Raw genomic sequence first — 20,730 nt, 5'->3', positions numbered from 1 at the left:
AATGAACTAAAGGAATCCACAAAGATGCTGTGGCCTATTTCACCTTCCTCTTGACTGTTGTGCCTCTTAAGGGTTAATAGAATGCCTTGTGTTAGTAACAGCATTAAAGGGTTTAAGAAAAGGAGACAGGCTGAGGTTAGTATCTGTATAGCTAATACTAGGCGACTGGAAAACCTCAGCCACACTACTACTGTTACTCCTAGAACCCTCAGGCAGCCAGTATTGTAGTCCACTGGAGAATCCTATTCCTGTTAACTGTGCGAGGATGTGCCACTATTGCAGCAGCACTTGGCATGGTGACACTAATTACATCCAGTGGAAAAAGTTGCAGCGACAGGAGAGCTTACATAAAATCCAAAATAATAATAATAAAAAATCTACATTTATTCGAGGAAAACTACCACGCTGAGCCAGCTGGATTTTTTCCAACATTTTATTTTTATTTTTTTTTAATTTTTTAAAAAAAATATTTAATTTTCCTAATTTTTTTTTTTTTATTCTTATGTAGCACTGACGCCGCACAAAGAAAAAGCGTCGACACGAGGGTAAGTCCGAAACACTCGTAGTAATGTGATAGGGGGAATCTCTGCACCCTAAAATTGCGATCTGTGTCTTAACAGACACCGGGGCATTGCATTGAAGGAAGCACGTGTTTAATGCATGAGCTCAAAAGAAGAAAAAAATCTGGATAGAGCAATACATACGGATATTAAAATTCCATTTGTCATACTTAGTAAAAATGTTATGCCGAGACGTATATCCAGAAATCAGTGTGAATTATTTCAGACAGATCCCCTATCCCTATCTTCCTGTGTATTCCCTAGTTAGACCTCTAATCCCCGTGTGTCTGCCTGATTTGGGATAGCCTGTCCAAGGATTTCCTTTTTTTCTCAAGACAAAAAAAAAAAAACCAAAATAGAGAGAAGAGGAATGTGAATATTTTTTTTTCTTCTGTCTGTGTTGCTTGTCCTCCTAATTTGCATGGCTTGGAACAAAATATTCTACAGAAAGTCTGTTCGTATGATTACATGCGAAATTTACATCCGTTTGTTTGTTTTATGTCAAGGCAACTGATGTAATCGTTTTTTTTTTTCCATACAATCCCGCTGTATGTTGCATTTGTATTAATTAAGTCGTGTATGTGTTTTCCCTACGACGGCATGACGTACCAAGCCAATTTCTGCATTAGCATAGCTCAATGCGTCAAGGCTTTGATTAATATTGATATTTGAGAATCTTTGCAGATCTGGTTTATGTAACTTATTAATCGCTAGTCCTTTGTTGTATTTCATAGACTTGGAAACTTCTGCAGTAGCCTCGGTGCCGTTTTTAGGTTTCCTTTTTTGTTCTAAAAAAAGAAAATGCCTTTCTTGATGCGTAGCTTGTATGGTACAGAATGAATTAAGATGGATCATTTAATTAAGTAGCGGGAGAAGTCTTCCTTCACCTTGTAAAAGTAGCCATTTAGAGTGTTCGGCGTGGTGGGAGCGGATGAGCGTCTTGTTTGCCATAGCTCCAAAAAAATAGTGTGGCGTTGTGTAATATCCATATATTGTGTTTTTACATCTCTAATAATGTATGGAAAGAAGAAGCAAATTATTTTTACATCTAGCAATTGGTTTTATACTTTGTAGACCTGTTGAGCCATTTCTGGGTCGTATGATGTCTTGTATGACATCATAGTACACAGATGTGTAGAACGACAAGATGATGGTCTTACAGAAGGTCAGGTGGCCTGGTTGAGCCCAGCTTGTATTTGTCTCGTTTGAATGTATTTTATTTTAATGTTACAATATTTTGGGGAACACGCCGTGTATCTTTCTGCCTCGCATTACCCCCCTGTATTCGGTGTTATAAAATGTTAAAAAGCTTTCTGCGTGGCAGAGCCTATATCATTTTTTTTTTTGGTAATTTATATAAATGTAAACATAAAACGGATTTCGAGATGGAAAAATATCGCTAAGCTTTACCAGCCAGTCGAAAAAAAAAATGATTAGACAAGGGAAAGTAATTCAACCTACTAGAGTTGAGTACGTGGAAAATCAGGGATCAACTAGTGGAAAGTTCTGGCCCTCGTTGCAATCTGTGTATAATATATAAATAATGTTTTGGTGGCATATTTTACTTTAATATGATAAATTAAACTCAATAACCTTAATGGGCATAAGTTGTTTTAACTCATTTTCTACTTGGTTACGTATGGGCTGGGAAAGGCCTTTTTTTTTTAATCCAATGCAAAAAAACGAATATTGTAATTAACATCAAACAACATTATAGAAATAGCTGGGCATCACTCAGTTGCAAGGACAGGGGTGTAAGGTGGGCTTTATAGCATCCACGCTGTACACTTTGACTTGGCATTTGGGAACTCATCACGGCTTTAAGAATATTTCAAATATGTATAGAAACTGTAACTCTATTTACATATAGAGAAGTAATAATATGTCTCTTAGGAGATGTCATCCCTTATTAAGTACATTGAGGTATATGTTTATCAGGTCCTTAACTATCCAGGAGGAGCTATGTATACACACATTACAAGATCACAGGTTGCACATGTATGATCCCATCTTGAAATTGGGAGATCTACTGGATTCAATGGTGGACAATAAAAAGAAATAAAAAGAAATAAATGATAGTTAAGTTAATCATGGTCCTCAAAGACAGTGACCTAATGGACAATGTTTTACATTCAGGGCTGCCCTTAAGCCAGCACTTAGGAGGGCCCCAGCACTTAGGAGGGTCCCGGGGTGATGTCTTCATACCGCACCTCTCCTCCACTCTCATCTCGACATCTAAGATATGTTATATCCCAGAGCTCTGCTTTCCCAGCCCGCAAGCACATGAGGGGAAGTAGAATCCCCGATTGCCCCTTGCTAAGAAAGGGGCACAAAGCCCCCCCCCCCCCGCAAACAGCAGCCCTTTTTCCAATTCATGCTTAAAGAAATGAAAATGACTTTTGGGGAATAGTATAGCTGTGAATAGATGGAAAGCCATACGACTGATTTATAAGTTTGCTATAGACATTAATCCTTTGGGGTTGCACTCATGTCACATTTACTACACCCTTCTGGCACTGTAACGTCTAAATATTGCTGCTTAGCAAGTGTATATTATTACACTCCCTAAAGACTCACTTATTTAGTCACTTACTTATTATCACTGTTCTTTGCTTTGTTAGTGTTTAATACAGCTTGTATACTTTTGATGTTGTGGGTTAAACTTTATCTTTATATTCAGAGAGTGATGAATTATTATTTTTAATTATTATTTATAGAATGGAAGATGTAAAGCCCTATGGGGTATGTTTGTAAAATAAGTAAACCAGTCTTGTCTGTTTCTTGATTTTTGGACTAAATGACTACCAGGGGGCAATTTAAAACCTGAGTATTATATTTTTTCTAGTATTTTATAAAGATTGTTTAGGAATTGTTTGTTAAGTATCTTATACAAAGCATTTTCATTAATTGAAATTAACCATATGTTTGTTCAGATTTGATATTTATAAGTTATTGATGTGTTCTAAAATTGGAAAAAAATATTTCATTTAAAATAATTTCATATAACACGTTGCTTTCTATTCCCCTTTATATATTTTCTCATTTAACGTTGGTTTATAGAGTTAAATTCTGTATGCAGGTAAATAATACTTGAAGTCAGTAAGAACTGTCTTCATGTCATAATAATATTTTCGGTGTTTCAGCTATTTTAAAGAGTTGTTTCAATAACCCATGGAACTCACTGGAAACCTTTCTGTACCATTAACCAGATTGCACTTCACCGTCTTTTTGATCGGAAACTTACTTTGTCTAATTTTTGGTTGTCTCAACTTATGGTTGTTTTACGAGTAGCGTTGTGTTTCAGCTTCATCATTCACTAAGCAATAACCCAGATTTCACAAACCGGACGTTATTTGTGACCGGGTTGCTATTCATTCATTCATCCATTCATTCATTCATTGTAAACGGAATTTGGGGGCATCTAGGGTTGTGAATGATACGGAAGATTTGCCTACTGAGTAAAGGGCTGAATTGTTCCTTTGGATGTTTATCTCCATGTGGGCTTTAATAACTTTGGGGAGCCAAAAGTACCATTCTAAAGGATGGCAAATTAATTCATCAAATGATAAATAAAATTAGTGACAGATCTGATCGTCTTTTCAAATTTCTTTTATACAAACCTGTACTAAAAACAGAATTTATTTTCTGTGTGGTCAAAGCCGTATTAAAACCAACACATGGACATGATGTTTCGAACGCACTATAGAACATCAATCATTTTTATTAAATTTGTATTGAAATACATTTTTTAGGAGTTTCTGCGAATGACGATACCAGCTTCAAAAATACGTTATTGGAACTGCTTACATTAGCTGTAACTTGAGACCCCAGTATCTATATAATACCCAAAATTTAGTAGTCTTTATCTCAGTAGAAGACCACTGCTTTGGTTGACCACAAAATATGTAGAAAACCCTTCTGCCATACTTTATTGTCATTACCTACTCTTTAACTCCCACCAGGGGTGTATATAACACTTATTCATGCTTAGGAGATTGACCCAAGAATACATGGAATCTTTCAAACACTTTACAAACTTTATATCATCTAGTCTTGTTTTCTACTACTGAACATCACATTTGAGCGGCATAGTACTTAGCAACTTGCAACCATTTCTACCCTGTTTTAAAATAAAAAAATTCCTGTGATTTCAAAGCATTTCTTAAAGTATAAATTATTTAGACAGTTTTACAACTTCCATTCCTCTGCAGTCTGTTTTGGCAGGCCAGTGTAACATTACTATTCATTATGAGGATTGTTCTAATGCTTGGCTCAACCTACGTATGGACCGTAAGTTAAGTGGAAGAAGATCTGTTGTCTAGACCAGTGTATTATGTATATTTAAACGATAAGCTTGCCTTTAGACCAAAAGTATGGGCCGTCATCAACTTCGTTCTGATACGTCTAAACTTGTAATGCCACCAACTATTGATTCGTGTGCCTGTAGTATTCTGCATTATGGTATATGTATATATATATATATATATATGTGTGTGTACAATATTTTGAGATTGCATCCTTTGTAATGTTCATCGACTCATTAGGTTCCCTGAACCATGTTATATTGTATCTGCTACCTAATACTAGTTACGTTATTGCACTGTAAACTTAAAATAAATTTAAATTCTTCGATATTTCGTTGAACATTTTACCCAATCTGATATAGCTGGTGTGTTTTGCAATTACGCCTGTTATTAACACTGTAGAACATGCTGAATATGTCAAAATATGCTGCTGCGGTATTATGAAAGAATTTGCTGATCTTAAGTGACATCAGCAATTCTGATTTTATCAAATGCATAACTTATTTGGAATAAGAAGAAATAACACCAAGTTATTTAAGAATAATCAGTTTTACTGTGTTAATGCCCATGCCAGATGATACTACTGAGTGTATTTCAGGTTAGATCTTTAAATGGTGCAGTACCCATAGTAACAACGGAAAATATACACACTTACACACACATATATATATATATTAATATATATAATATATATTCATCTGTATGTGTGCATACCTATAGTCATCTATGAGTAAATGTATTTAAGCTGGGATGCCCTACTCAACTCATGTTGGCCAGCAGCTACCATCACACTTGAACCAACAGCCGAGAAATTGATTGTAGAGTTTGGGTGTGAGATGTGTTGGTGCAAATCTCTTTCTGTTAACCCTCTGATTGCCCAGTGGGTAGGAGCCATGCATGTTGTAAGCCGTAGATTGTTCTTCAGATGTTATACAACACCCATAATGGACAAGCTGTAGGTAGGGACAGCAATGTAGGTCTGCAATATAGGTGTTGAACATAGTAGGCAATATAGGTGTTCATTCGTTGTGCTAGGGGTTACTGCTACCAGGTTTCTGGCAAATAGCAAGGCCTGGCAAAAGGAACACGTGTTTGCATCCTCCCTGTGCCACTGGCACACTAACCTGCTAATCCGGCTAAAGTGCCATCACACCTAAAAGGATGGAGGCAAGCAGGTGGAACATTCTGCCGAGGAGAGGGAGCTGGCAGCTGATTCTAACACTTATTCATGGCACAAAGACTTTACTATTCCTTTTTTAAAGGATCTGGTCTACGTGTTAAGAAAGTTGTACTTCTATTTCATGGCTACCTGTTTGTTACTCTAGCGAAAGCCCAAAAAAGGCATACATTCCACGAGGATAGGAAATCGCACCCAGATTATGCCGTTTTAGATGCAGCCACTTCCTCTTCAGTCAATTAGCAATTAGACTCGCTTTATTCCTCAAGACAAATCATCTGTAATATGTATCTCCCCCCCCCCCAACGTTTTATATTATTTTATATTATACTAGCCAAAATTAAGAAAGTCTGATTGGACAAAATGTGGTTATTTATTAACATAAGGTGCGCTATTAACTCTTTCGTCACCTATCTAGAACAGCTTTGAGTTGGGGGGGAATGCCAGGCCAGGTTTAGCGGTGGGAAAACTGGTGCTAGTCATAGATCTTTCCAACAAAATTAGATCCAGAGGAGCTTATTCACTAAAGGGAGAGTTGGCAGTGTAATTATGTTTCAGCTCATAGACTTAACTAAACATCATGAAGCACCTACCCCAGTGAGCTTCTGCTACAGGAAGAGCTTGGCTGGCCCTGTATAGTGTATAGTTAAATCAGTGGGATTTCACCCATTGAATTTTATTACACAATCTTCCCAGTTACAGGGACACAAGCCTCCCAACTGCCCAGCTTTGCGTGGGACAGTCCCGATTTAACCACTCTATCCCGCAGCCCCACTGAGCTCTATCTCTGTCCCGCTATTCAGGAGAGAGGTAGAGCTCGGCCGGACAGCGAGATTAGGGGCCGTAATTCCGTGGTCCCAATTTCATTTTCTGTGTCCCAGAATGTTTACTGCGCATGCATAGAATTGCACACATGCGCTGACACTCTACCTCGCCGGGGTAGAAGTTGGGAAGTATGGGGGGTATAATTCATGGCTACAGCTTGTGAAGGGCTGCTGAAGTGTTTGCACTCCCACATCACACGTATTGTTAAAAGCCAAACATTACCCTGGTTGTATTCATGCCACACTATCGTCTACCTTGTATACTGCTATTATGTGACATTACTATCAACGTCTTCAGACACAACACAAGCTCTTATCCTGTGGTCTAGATTAGAATAATGAAGGTAATTACCTTTTTCCTTTATCTCTTTAGTCTAGAATATGTAAGCGATTGCCTTTCCCCGGGCTCTGTTACGCTAAAAAGACTCTAATCAGCAAGTTGTGATTGTTCTTTGTGTCATAGGAAGTCCGTGAACAATATGGGCCTTGTTACAGTTCACGTTTCATGCACCTTCTCAGTCACTGATAAACACAACTTTCTTTGCCCTACATAATGAAATATCGTTAGTTGCAAAACAAAAACAAAACAGAACAGGGTTTATTAATGTATTTATCTAAAATGTAATGTTTGAATTTAATAGAGATATAGCAATTATTAGATTAGGAACATAGCGGCATAAATATAGTGTCCCGACTCATTGGGCTGAGAAACCATTTCACAGTAAACTGCCCTACCTGCAGACGATGGCTTTGATGCTGAGCCCCGGGAAGTCATATGTTGGTGCTCTACTGTGGCGAGATACAGTCATCCATAGTGTAAGTGGGCCAGTTGGATGAGATGAGAGCCATCTATTATAGTTGGCCCATTGAATAGCGGTTGCCCCCTATGGACTTGCCACGCAACGCCTAGGAGAGCTGGGCCAGAATAGGCCGCTTTGTTCAGAATAGCTTTAAGCATACATTCCCTCACTGTGTATTAACCTGTTTCACTTCTGCTGGAAGGCTGTTCCACTTATTTACCACACTTTCAACTAAGAAGTACTTTCTCACATTACACCAAAGCATCTGGCCATCTGCTTTTAGACTCTGACCTCTTACCCATCATTCTGGCCTCCTTTGAAATACACTTTCCTCCTGTGCTTTATTTAACCCCTTCATGTAATGTCCCTGTCACATCTTCTCTGTTATCTCTATACGGTCTGAGATCCTTCAGCGTTTCCTTATAACGCTGGTCCTGTAGCACCTAGTGGGATTAAAGTGGATGCCCCCACGGAAATTGTATTTTAATTACATTTTGTTCCAATACATTTTTTATCTAGACACATGGAGCTCAAACACCATTGAGCTGAGTCTGCTACTGAAGTCCTGTTTATCCGATTAAATCCAATCAGGGGGTCCCACTGGGTGACTAAGTCTGAGCCATTCTTTTTGCTTATCGCAGGTTTGGGTGGAAAGCGGTCAGGGAGTTGCTCTAGTATATTGGTCTGATAGGCAGCTTCAGAAATACCTGAATTGTTTTGAAACAGAAAGCAACAAAATATTTATGGAAACTCATTTTCAAAGTGGAGTAATTGTAGAAGTAAATTTTAAAAAGTAGTTCGTAGAGGTTTACGGTTCCCCTTTAAGAAGAGCAGCCCGGTGCAGACAGCCTGGCTCAGCGTGGATCTCCAGGAGCCTTTGGTGCAGCTGAGACTTGTGATTTGCAATGCAGCTCTTTAATCACAGGAAGTATTGCGGAAAGCTGGTCTTTGCCCCTCCCTTCTCGCATGTGCCTTGTTCCTTATCTCAGTATACCTTTTATATTTTTTTATTTTTTTTAAAAAAATCATGATTTTTATTTATTACTTGTTTTTTTTTCAAACTACATACATGGGCTTTTTTTTTTTTTTTACAATAAAAACATTAGATAAATAATTGATGTATTTATTTTGTATCCCATGCTTTCTTTTTATGTGTATATATATTATTTATTTTTTATTTTTCAGCAAGTAAGTTTTATCAAAATTTTAATTTCACCTCATTATTTTTGTGATAAACATATGATTTTTTTTCAGGATTGTAGTTATTTTTTATTTTATTTTTTTATTTTTATTAGAAGCAGATGAGCTCTTAATGGGAGTCTACACTGCTTATAAATCAGAACACCCTGCTGTTCGGTAACTCATTCCCCGTCCACTGTAATGTATGTTGTTTTGGAGGGGGGGTAGCAGCGAAATCTGGACTTGCACAACATTCATTTCATGATTCATAAATCTTACAAAAAAAAAAAGGGTTTTAGCTTGAAAGTGGAAATTATCAAACCATTTTATTGGTCTACAGCCTATGAGCAGTGCGAACTTGGCATCGCTTTCCAAATTCTAGATTTACAGAATGTATGTTATTTATATATAAATGAATTCACGTAGAAGCTAGAATGTTACAGTATTATAAAAAGTTCAACACAAACATTGCAGTAATTATGAGATGTTTGAGACGTGCGCAAGCAAAACAAAGAAATTTAAATTAGATGTCCCTGGTCGGTAGAGCTAACGATCTAGATGTGATACTTTTGAGAACTTTACTCCTGTTAACACCTGTGTTTTTTTTTGTTTTGCCTGCAACTTCCAACTATAGCTATAGATAACTGTTCGTCTACATCATATAATTTTAATATTCTACAAATCTCTGCCAATATGCTTTGTTCGCTACAGCGAGTAAAGAAATCCCAACCGGCAAAAATTGTGACTGTGGAGCATAACAATATTTTACATATTACAATAAAATTGGAGGCAAATTTATAGCTCAAGAGAGGATATCACGGTTTAGAATTATTTGTTGTTTCCATCATAATAACATAATATTAAATTCTTAACCCCTTAATGACAAAATGCATTGTTTTCAATGGGTTTATGGACCGCCCATTGTCCTTAAGGGGTTAATATAAAAGACTTGGTTTCCTTATGCTGACATGAGTTTTTAAAAAGTTGCGTTTGTCACGCTGATGTTTTAACAAAGAATGGCCATTTTTTTTATCGGCGAATTAGGAGGATTCACAGGCTACTCATATATGTATATTTTTATGTGTCTCCGTTACAAAAAGGCTACCGTTTTATCTGTTCTGATATTTCTTCGCTATATCGCATTACTTGAAATATGTAAATGTGTAAACCTGGCTCTTAAATAGATCTGTACCGACATTCTGTTGGCCTTCCAAGTGCACAAATTACTCGGGCTTTGGTTTTTGGGTTTGTATTTCAGTTGGTTAATGGTGACCCTATCCAAATAGAGGAGGAATAGTAAAAATAACTCCGGCTAGCCACCCAGGCAGAGAGAGATTCCTAAGGGGAAGCAACGTTTAAAAATAACATTTCTATTTAGACGCTGTACGGTTATTTACTGTTGTATCGTTATTTACTATGTTTTTTATACAGGCGTTGTTTGCCGTTGGGTCGGCAGTAGTAGAACAAATGTACTCCTCTCGCTGCATGCCTTATAACAAATTAACAAAGATCAAAAACTAGATCTTGAGAATTATCTCACCTCAGTACAGTAAGATAAAAAGTCTTGTATGGTAAATAAAATACTTAACACGAAAAGAATCAGCCAGTCATTCAATATTTGAAATGACAATGTGAATGACAATTGCTATAATTTGTAACAGAAAACCATTCAAAATCATCAAAGTAGATGGTAGGTTATTATTATTAATATTATTATTATCATATACTTGACTTGTTTGTGTATATAATTCTGATATCTCTGTTTTCTATATGAAACTGACCTGAATCTTCTTTGGTGTTTTCGGAATGAATAATAAAATTCCTACGTCTTGGTCTTGCAGGGGGAACATATCGCCTTTGAAGGTCTATTTGTAAAGGACTGAACACGCTGTACCATAAAGAAATCATCCCAGTATCATAGTACCCAGTCATGGCACAATGACCTACAATGGTGAGCTCCAAGTCAACAGATAAAGTAAGTGTGATTTAACTTACATTAAAAACAAAACTTGCTAATTACGTTGGTTCTCCAGTGAATTCCACTAATGGTACCACTAATGGTTCAGATGGAGTGGAGGCCACGGTTGTAACACAGTTTGGTAGATCCTAGGTCCTTAGTTGGTCTTCAAGGACTCATGTTGAGTAAGGTGTCCCAATTTCTGAGAAATGCAATTTCTCGACCTGATCTCTTACATGTAATTTTAAGGAATAGTCAGCTTGGGTCATATTGTGGGCCTTAATGGAATTTCACATTTTGCTGGGTTAGTCTTTAGTAAGGACAACAGAGGTAGAGAATCCGCCACCCATGTATGTGGTGCTGTTAATACCAATACATAACTTCAAGACTTGGCCGGATGATTTATTTTTAGCAGTAATTTGGAGTCCTATGTTTTTTTTAAAGAAAAAATATATATTTTTTAAAATTCATGTATATTGTTGAAACAAGGAGAAACCAAAAATAAATATATATATATTTTTAATTATACCAATGCTTCATTATGCTCCCCCCTTCCTGGAACTTGCTGGATTATATATTTTATTCGTAGCTCAATTACGATGTTGCGGTGTACTTTCCTTATTACTGGACGTTGTAATCACTAATTCATATTTTTCCACTTCAGCCAGTTTCGTTTAAAAAGTGGAATAGATGCTGTTTCAGTAGAAATTCTGTTCCCTGCATAACCAGAGTTAGTTGTAGATGCTCATTACCTTCCTAAATTAAAAAGGGACAGGGTGCAACAGTGTCAAATTTTAAAGATGAAATACAAATTAAAATATTTTTCTTTTGTCCATTACACATTCCAATTTATTTTGGGATGTTTGTTAGAAAATTAACATTTTGTTTTATATGAGAGGGTGAAATCAATAAAAGCGTGTGTGCAATTGAAACAATAAGACGTAATAAGGTTACTGGTGGTCTGGCTTGACCCAGTTGTGCCCACATTATTATTATTATTATTATTACCGTATTGGCTCGGATATAGGCCGCCCCCGTATATAGGCCGCACCCTAAAAGTTTGGTGCTTTTTTAAAGAAAAAGTTTTTTTTCTTTAAAAAACCACCAAACAAAACATGCTGCCACTCTGCCCCCCCCCGAGATATGCTGCCGCTGTCCTCCCTCCCCGAGATACGCTGCCGCTGTCCTCCCTCCCCGCGATACGCTGCCGCTGTCCTCCCTCCCCGCGATACGCTGCCGCTGTCCTCCCTCCCCGCGATACGCTGCCGCTGTCCTCCTCTGCCCCCCCCTCCTCGACTTACCGGAGCAGACTCCCGGGTGTCTTGCGGGGCCGGCGAGGGACATCTACGCAATACGCGTATGCAACTTCCGGTACCGGAAGTTGCATGCGCGTATTGCGTAGATGTCTCCCGCCGGCCCCGCAAGACACCCGGGAGTCTGCTCCGGTAAGTCGGGGGTGGGCAGAGGTAAAACGCTTAGATAACCTCCCGTGCCGGCACCCCCCCCCCCCCGTGGGAAGTGCTGGCAGGGGAGGCTGTCTGAGCGTATCGGGGAGAAGGATGCAGGTCCCCTGCACCGCTGCGGGGGATCTGTATCTTAACCCCGCTGCCTGCCCGGCGCCCGGGACTGCATGTCCCGGGCGTCGGGCGCTAGACCCCGAATATAGGCCGCACCCCCACTTTAAAAACTTAAAGTGGGGGAAAAAAGTGCGGCCTATATTCGAGCCAATACGGTATTTTATTTATATAGTGCATTTAGCTATATAGCAAATTACGCAGCGCTCAATACATAACATAATAATATATAATAATAACATAATAATACATATATTCAAGGCGTATGACAAAGCTAGAATGGAAGGATGAAAGATGAACTGATACATTAGGTAGAAAGGGCCCTGCTCACAAGCTTACACTCTAGGAGGAATAACATAGCAGAAATATAACACAACATAGAGGTTTTGTCTTGGTTTTAAAAGTAAGTCTGGGATATATGAACAGAAATGTGCCTTTTATTTCATTTTACCTTCCACGTAGAACAGCTGCGGGTTAAAATGAACGTCAGTCCATAAACTGCTTGGTAAACAAAAACATGTTATTTTAACGTCCAGCCATAGGCCCTCACACCAATACACTGGTGGGTAATACCTTTCACATGAAAAAGAATGATTGTTTTAATTGCTTGTGTGCTTGGCAGATGCTTGCAATGAATGGTAGGGTATGACCTCTCTGGAATTTATTAGGGATATTCATTATTGCCATGTGGTGAGGTTTAAATGACACTGGTTAACAGGCTATTGAAGCTGAAGACACCCCTACCTCCCGTAAATACCACTATTTTCTTAGTGTTTAGGATAAAAAAAACAGTGTCTATTTTACAAAAAAAAAGATAATAATATCAGAAAGTTTTTGATCATGTATGTAAATATTGTGTAGCACAGACAGTAGTTTTTCTTTTTTGGCCTTTCTTCTGCCCAAATTCCAACCGAGGATCAATGAGTCAATAGGCCACTGGTTTAAACCATATATCGATAAAAATGTTGCTTGTTAAAAACGTGTTATTTATCTGAAGTCTATACCGATCTTAAAAGTTCTTCAGCCATATTTTTAGGCTGTGATTAAAGGGGAACCCCCCTCTATTTTGTAATCACTACGAACACATTCAAAATTAGTTCTGGTTCTGGTTTTTACGTAATATAATGTTGTCAGGCAGCTGCATATTAGTCATATATGTGTGTTCTAGCTCTGCCCTTACGAAAAATTACTGCAGTTTTTCTGAAGTAATACTGCAGTTTTTTGGACATGAAAAAACTCCAATACTGCACTTTTACTGCAGTATTACTGCACATTTACCGCACTTTTTTTTTATATTGCAAACCTACAGTTGCTCTTCAATATACTGCAGCTTTATTGCATTTGTACTTCCGTACAAAAATAACTGCAGTAAAAGTGCAGTACAGTGAAGTACAAATGCAGTAAAACTGCAGTAAATGTGCAGTAATACTGCAGTAAAAGTGCAGTATTGCAGTTTTTTCATGTCCAAAAAACTGCACTATTACTTCAGAAATACTGCAGTAATTTTTTCGTAAGGGTGTAATCTTCTAGACAAACTCAATCTGAGCCTCAGAGCTCAATCTACTAGACAAACACCCTGACTCCATATCATACTGCCTGTGGTAAACAATAGAATGGCTCAGTCTTAATCATCCATACAGACACTCTGACTAAGACAAGCAGGGCTTCATTAGCATCTCCATAAAGAATCAGCTCAGCGTGGTGCTTGGGCAGGACCCGCCACACTAAATATGGCGGCCTCCAGATCTAACATTACTTCCAGTGGTGTATTTAATGCTAAACACCTGCGCGCACACACACTTTATATATATATATATATATATATATATATATATATATATATATATATATATATATATTTCCATGCAACTTGGCCTTAAAAGTTAAACAGGGACAATTAAAAAGAAAGGACTAGGAAGTTACTGCTGGTTGGGATTGTATTTTTTTGTTGAAGTTCACTTTCAAAAAAAGATTAACATTAACAGAGGTTTGCCTTTCTCATTGGTAATCAAAGCAGTCTCGTCTTTGATCACTTTTAATATTCATTTGCAGCTAAGGTGACAAAAAAGGCAAAAAGGGAAAGAGGCTACGTTTACTGGAATATCATTTGCATTTTTATTAAAATGGCCCGTTTGTATTACGATCCATTATAGCTCAGGGGTATCCGGCTACAACTTAAAGTACACAATGATCATTATCTAGATTGCAGAAGTAAAGCTCATGACAATTTAGTGATTATTCCCAGCTACTTCAGGTATTTCATGCATTGGTTACTAAACCCTAATTAACATTTTGAGTGCTAGAGTGGATCTCGGTTAAGTAGAATGCAATATATTATATTAATTATATTTATATTAAATATGTTATTAAAGAACAAAAGGTTTTCAGTTGTTAAAACCTGAAAGTTAATTAAAGAAACAGGACTGCCCGTCCTGTGTGTGCAAACTCGTAGGGGGCATTTAACAAGCAGTTTAAGGAAGGGACAGAGACATTTAGGGTGTTAGATAATCTAGGGCCGACCGTCGTGATAAACTAAGCAGTGAAATATAGTCTCTGCATATAAATTAGGTCTCATGGAGTTTCCTTTTAAAGGGGGTTGTTTTTGACTATTCTTCAAGTGGAAGCATCTTCTTGCGCCCCTCAGTTTTGTCATGAAGTCACAATCATACAGCAGTGATGTCAGATGGACACGTCCAGCCATTGGTCAAAATGTACTTCATGGGAAACCAATTACAAGAGAACAGAAAGGATCCAATCTGAGTGCAACTGCTGCCTAATGGTGGTACTCAACCTGACATCTTCATGTGGTTATTGCAAGTTAAGAAAGACAAATAGCCTCCAGTGGTTGTCTAAAAGCTTCAAAAGAGGACAGCTGGTAGGTCAGTTCCCCCACTGCCCCCATTGCCTTTCCCACTGTAACCATTTGTGTCCTTCACATCATCTTGCATGTGCTGGCCTAAAACTATATTGTGCAGCTGGATAAAGACTCAGAAGAAGGGCCACATGAAAGTGCAGAATATGTTATACTAATGGCCAGAAGAGATTACACCTCTTCCCCGTAAAATCCACATTGTGATGAATTTGCAGTAGAAGGCTAGAGTAAGCTATGCTTTGCTTTAAATTGCATTACACTACCAGATCCTTTCTGTGCTCCATCGGATTTCAGAACCGGCGCTGTTCTACTTAGACAAAGCATTAATTGCTCCCTCCGGCATGTTAAGCAAATAAACTGTAGTATACACGTCATTTTATTCTTTATTCTTTCTCTACTCTAAAGCGAGAACGGTCAGGATAGCTGGCAGTCCAGTTATGATGGTTCTGTCCTCGGTGAGCTGCTGCTGCAAGACGAACTTGGCTGGCCCTGTATTATGTATGGTTAAATCAGGGGGATTTCTTCAACGTCTTCTCATCCATTAGGTTTTACATTATACAGTTCCTGCTCGTCCCTACTTGCTAGTATTGGGCCTTCATAATGAATAGTGACATGAGCGGAGTTGAAACCACAAACTTTCTAGCAACTCACCCTTTAGTGAATAAACCCCAGTCTGACGGTTTAATCACATAAAAACAAAACTGGCAACAGCCAACCAGTGCCTGGCTTTGTGTCCCAAGACAATTAAATGTTCCCAGTAAAACTACGAATGAGACAAAGCACAATCTTCAAAAATGTATAATCCTTATTATTACGTCTTCATCTATTTTTATGAAGATTGTGTTGTGTTGGCCACAATACATTGTGGAACATAATTAACTCGATTTTGTTTTGCAAGAGCAATTTTGTTCTAGCGGTACTTTATCTTGCCTGGATTCTCCGGTAAGCGGTACAGCAACATGTAAGGCAAGGGGAAACAATCGGTTAATTGTCTGATGCTTAAATTCTTCCATAGAGATAATGATCATTGTGTATGTTAAGTGTAGCTGAATACCCCTGAGCTATAATGCAGTGAAATATGAATGGACCTCTCCAATAAAAATGTAAATTATGTCCTAGTGAAAGCGTGGTTAACAGTGCCTCATTCTCCATTTAAAGGAAGTCAATTGAACCAAAAGATATATGATGGGAATTAGAATAGCAAATTTATAATTGCCTTGATGAACTTTGAGCCTTTGCATCATAGACCTACATAGATTGAGGGCATCACTGCGTAGGGATGTGATCTGAGATCAAGGAACGGTTACGATATAGTGTTCTATATTAATATGGTTTGTTAAAATGAGTCTACAGAATACCATAAAAAAAAGTCTTATTACATTATGACATTGAGAAAGATTGATAACGGGGGATTTGAAACACAAGTACCAAAAAACTTGCCTTAACAGTCACAATCCTGATATAACGACCACAAGAGAAGTGGTAGTTCTACCATGCATTGCTTTTTATGCTAGCCGACCTCTACTGATTTATTATTGAGCCGCACCGTTCCTGATTACCAGCAGGTATTTGGCATGGATGTTGAAAACTGACATTAAAAGTAGAGCCACCTGTTGAAAAGTAATAAAACTTTGGCCTCCTTGGGATTTTCAAATCATACAAATACCAGGGATCGCTAAATTCTTTCTAATATCCCATCGCCATTGACTTAGTCTGTTTCTGCTGCCCATTCGTTGGTAGTGGTCCTACATAACGAGGTCTTCTTCAAACACCTCTTAGACCTCAACTGGATATTGTACTGGGATTCTAGGGTGGCAGGCAGTTTAAGCTCAAGCTGAATTGAGAACGCTGAACCATTTTCAAATTCTAAATGGATTTTCAACAAAAAGATATCTGTGCAGCGCCTTGTGCGTTAGATGCCATCACCATCATTTTAAATCAGAGAATTGACCAGGAGCTGGGTTTCAATCATATAATTAGAATTTGATGACAAGCCATTTAGAACGTATGATGAGCCCTTTTTTATCCATGTTGAGACCTTAAGCCATACTTGGTTCCATGTATGCTTAAATTCACTGATCTTACCCTCTACCACTGAAGATTGTTTCACTTATCTACCCCCCCCCTGACCCCTCAGAGCTACAAAGAACAGTTAGCTGAGATTTCAGTTCCTCATTTTTATCTCAGATAGATACGCTTGCTGTGTATCTTTGCTTCACAATAGTTCCCACACTGCTAACGTTATTGTGAATGATAACGTTCTTCTACAGGTACCAGTCTCTTGTTCAACCATGGGACTATGTATAACCAGTTAGGAATGTATGACAGCTTTGTCGTGCAATCAAAATTTAATAATAACTTTAGAAACAAAATCGGCCATGGTATTTATGGTTTTAGAAGATCGTTTTTGCATACGCAGACTTATGGAATGTTTATATGTGAAACTATAACATAGCAGAAATGTGCGAAGTCTATAACGCTCAGCCCTCAATTTAAAGTAAAATAAAAATATCTATATATTAATATATATTTATGGAGCGGATACTCAGTTGGCATAACCCAGATCATTTGAAGAGTCACCATATGGGTTTCACATCCAAATGATGCGTCATAGGGTTTAATTAGGAAATCATGCTACTGACGTCTTTGAAAGAGTCATCGTTGTAAATAATCAAAAGCAGAAGAGATAGAGATGTTGTCCTGGATAAACATAATGAGACACAAGGAATGAGAATATATGAGCTATATTTTGGGTTAACAGTCTGATTCATTTTCTGAGTTTGGCTCGGTTTCTGTGTGTCATCGGCACATTTATTTCATCCTGGAGGTCCTGGAAACGTAACAAATTGTGATGTTCTTTTATTTCTAAGACGCTTCTGATGACTTCACTTTATGTAACTGATCAGAAAGTAGAACCATACTGCCTGATAGTAGTGAATTCTGGCTGGACTTCCCGTAGAGGAGACCAACCATCTGCCTAGAGCATCATGATTTTCAGGGGATTCGCCGGAAGGAAAAGAAACTGTAAAGACGGGGTATTGGAGATCCTCCAGCTTCAGACAATCCACCTTCGACATACCTGTTTTTGTCCCACCTATACATTTTTTTTCTAAAAAAAAAATCTGAAAAATTAAATATTATGGCATGTAAGACCCATTCGGCCCATCTCGTCTGTTTTAAAGACTCAGACCTTAATCAGTCATTGACCTATTGGAATTGGAAATTAGATTGAATAATAATCACCAAAAGCATCCAAAGAAGTAATGTTTTACCAAGTTAAAAAATAGCAACAACAACAATAATAATAATAGATTGTTAACCTTATTTGCATGCGCCTACCTAGAATCCCTTGTGGTTGTGAAAGCACCATGAGATTTCTGAGGGAAAAGCAAGCCTTCTGGCTTGTCTGGTGTGTGTAGAAGAGTGTTTCATAATACTTCTACTACCCCTTAAATTTAAGTGGAAGGGTTTCCATCACCTTTTACCCACCATAACTTATGTAATGGTATTACAGTCTAGAGATGTTCTATTTGCCCTGCGTCATTTAGTTTACTGTTTGTGCATCATATTAAGTTCAAAGCAGAACTTAAAAGTACTCGGTCACCTATAAGAACTGTATAATAGTCCACCGCGTATAGAAAACTATTTATGGGAGATGTGTTGTTCATTTAACCATGAAGTGGGCTGGCATATTTTATCTCCCCAACTTCACCATGCACAACGAGCGTGCCATTGTATTTTTGCCACAGCGGTACAGGCGGTCTTATAGAGAATTCAATATTAACTAAGCAATAATGGGTCAATGAATTAAGCCATCTAAGAGAAGACCAAGGACTGGTTAAGGTCTTTAAATAGGGAAAGACGGGCGGACTTGGAATGGTTCTTATCGCCCGTCAGTTTCTGTTTTTATACAGATATCGTTATGAATTTCTTATTTTCTTAAATCGTAGAGGGGCAGAACTTTATTTGCCAAACCTTCTTGATTCTCAACAATTCCCACATTTTCTTTTTTTATTTATTGATAATATGAAGGCTTTTTTTAAATTAGAAAGCATTTCCAAGGCAGAAACGTTTAGCGTAGAATCGGAAAACTGCCATATGTATGAGATTGACTTCTGTAGGAGTGATATATAACATAATACACACCTCCTTTCATGTAGCCCTTTCTTATTAACAATGCTATTTAAATACACGTGTCGTAAAACACTTCTCAACAAATTTATGGATACCATGTGTGTCATTTTATTTAGAATTATTACACCAAGACAAAATATGTCCGTTCGCCTTCTTACTGTTAATTTTTTTTCTTTTTTTATCGACCAGTTAATGTAACATTTTTTTCTTGTACACGTGTTTTATGATTTTGGAAAATCACCAAGATTTAAATTAAATTTCCTTTGTATGGCAAAGATCAACGTTAGGGATTTTGGCATTACCCATTCTTATTATAAACAACCAAAGGCAAAAAAAAAAAGAGTCAGAAATCGTTTTTTTTTTTTTTTTTTTTTTTAATCAAAGGCTACAAGCAAAATTCATTATAAAATTGCAGTAACACATGCGTTATGGAATTTTCCCAGGGAATGTCGGGTGTTTTATGGCACAAAGTGCAACATAAAAGTTTAGCATGAAATCACTATGTTTAGCAATGGTTATATGTTTATGAAAGGGTTTCTGGTTCTGCCATGACCCATGGCTGACAGTATTGTGATACACAATTAAGTTATTATGTGTTTAAAGGGATATTCTAGTGTCCCATGCAGGACCGCCAACGTAACATGCATTCTTCAACCTGTCAATCATGTATCATTATCTGTAGTTCTGTTTCCAAACCACTGATTGGCTGCTTTAAGAAGCCAATCAGTGACAGAAAAGTGTTCTCATTGAGATGAATGGAAGAACTTTCTGAGCCTCGTTAGAGTCGATCTTAACCCCAGAACACTTGCAGAGCCAACGCCGGAGCTGAATATATCTGATGGACCCAAACAGCAGGAAAGGCGATAACTATTTATTTGTTAAGGGCCTTATTGAAAGCAACTGTAAACAAAGCATAATGATAGGGTTGGAATTTTGTATTTAGGTATAAGATTCCACACCGTTCTTACAAGATCTAGCAAACAATAGTAATTAAACACCTAAAGCACATGTTGCTAGAAATGTAAAAAAAATACTTAATTCCAACCAAAAAGTTTTAATGCCCAGGCATAAAAAAACAAAAAAAAACAAACACATTCTCTTGTTTTGCTATAAATAATCAAACAAGCTTTTAAATTACTATTTTCTGGCTAAAATCTACTTTGTTATCATAGCTTTTAGGGTTTAAAATGCACAGATAAGAAAATTTCTGCTTGTAACAGATCCATTAGTAAAAGACTTTTGTTGAATGTAATTCGATACTAAGGCTCTTTGCCTAGAACAAATTGTGTGTACAGCCGTCCATACCCAGCCAGTTGTATACAGTAAAGTTCTTTTTTTTTTTTTTAGCA

General features: G+C 37.6%; 1 protein-coding gene across 1 annotated transcript in view; it reads left to right on the top strand.

The window, feature by feature from the left end:
* TRPS1 (transcriptional repressor GATA binding 1) overlaps nucleotides 1–20,730 on the top strand; it is a 133,668-nt gene that overhangs the window by 9,891 nt on the left and 103,047 nt on the right. Inside the window, exon 2 of the mRNA XM_053468270.1 lies at nucleotides 10,686–10,819. The gene's annotated coding sequence lies outside the window, so the exon portion shown is untranslated. The remainder of the gene's footprint in view (nucleotides 1–10,685; nucleotides 10,820–20,730) is intronic.

The sequence above is a fragment of the Spea bombifrons genome, chromosome 5 (assembly GCF_027358695.1).
Source record: "Spea bombifrons isolate aSpeBom1 chromosome 5, aSpeBom1.2.pri, whole genome shotgun sequence".
NCBI classification, from domain to species: domain Eukaryota; kingdom Metazoa; phylum Chordata; class Amphibia; order Anura; family Pelobatidae; genus Spea; species Spea bombifrons.
The sequence above is the reverse complement of the archived record's forward strand: the minus strand, read 5'-3'. Positions and strand labels throughout refer to the sequence as shown.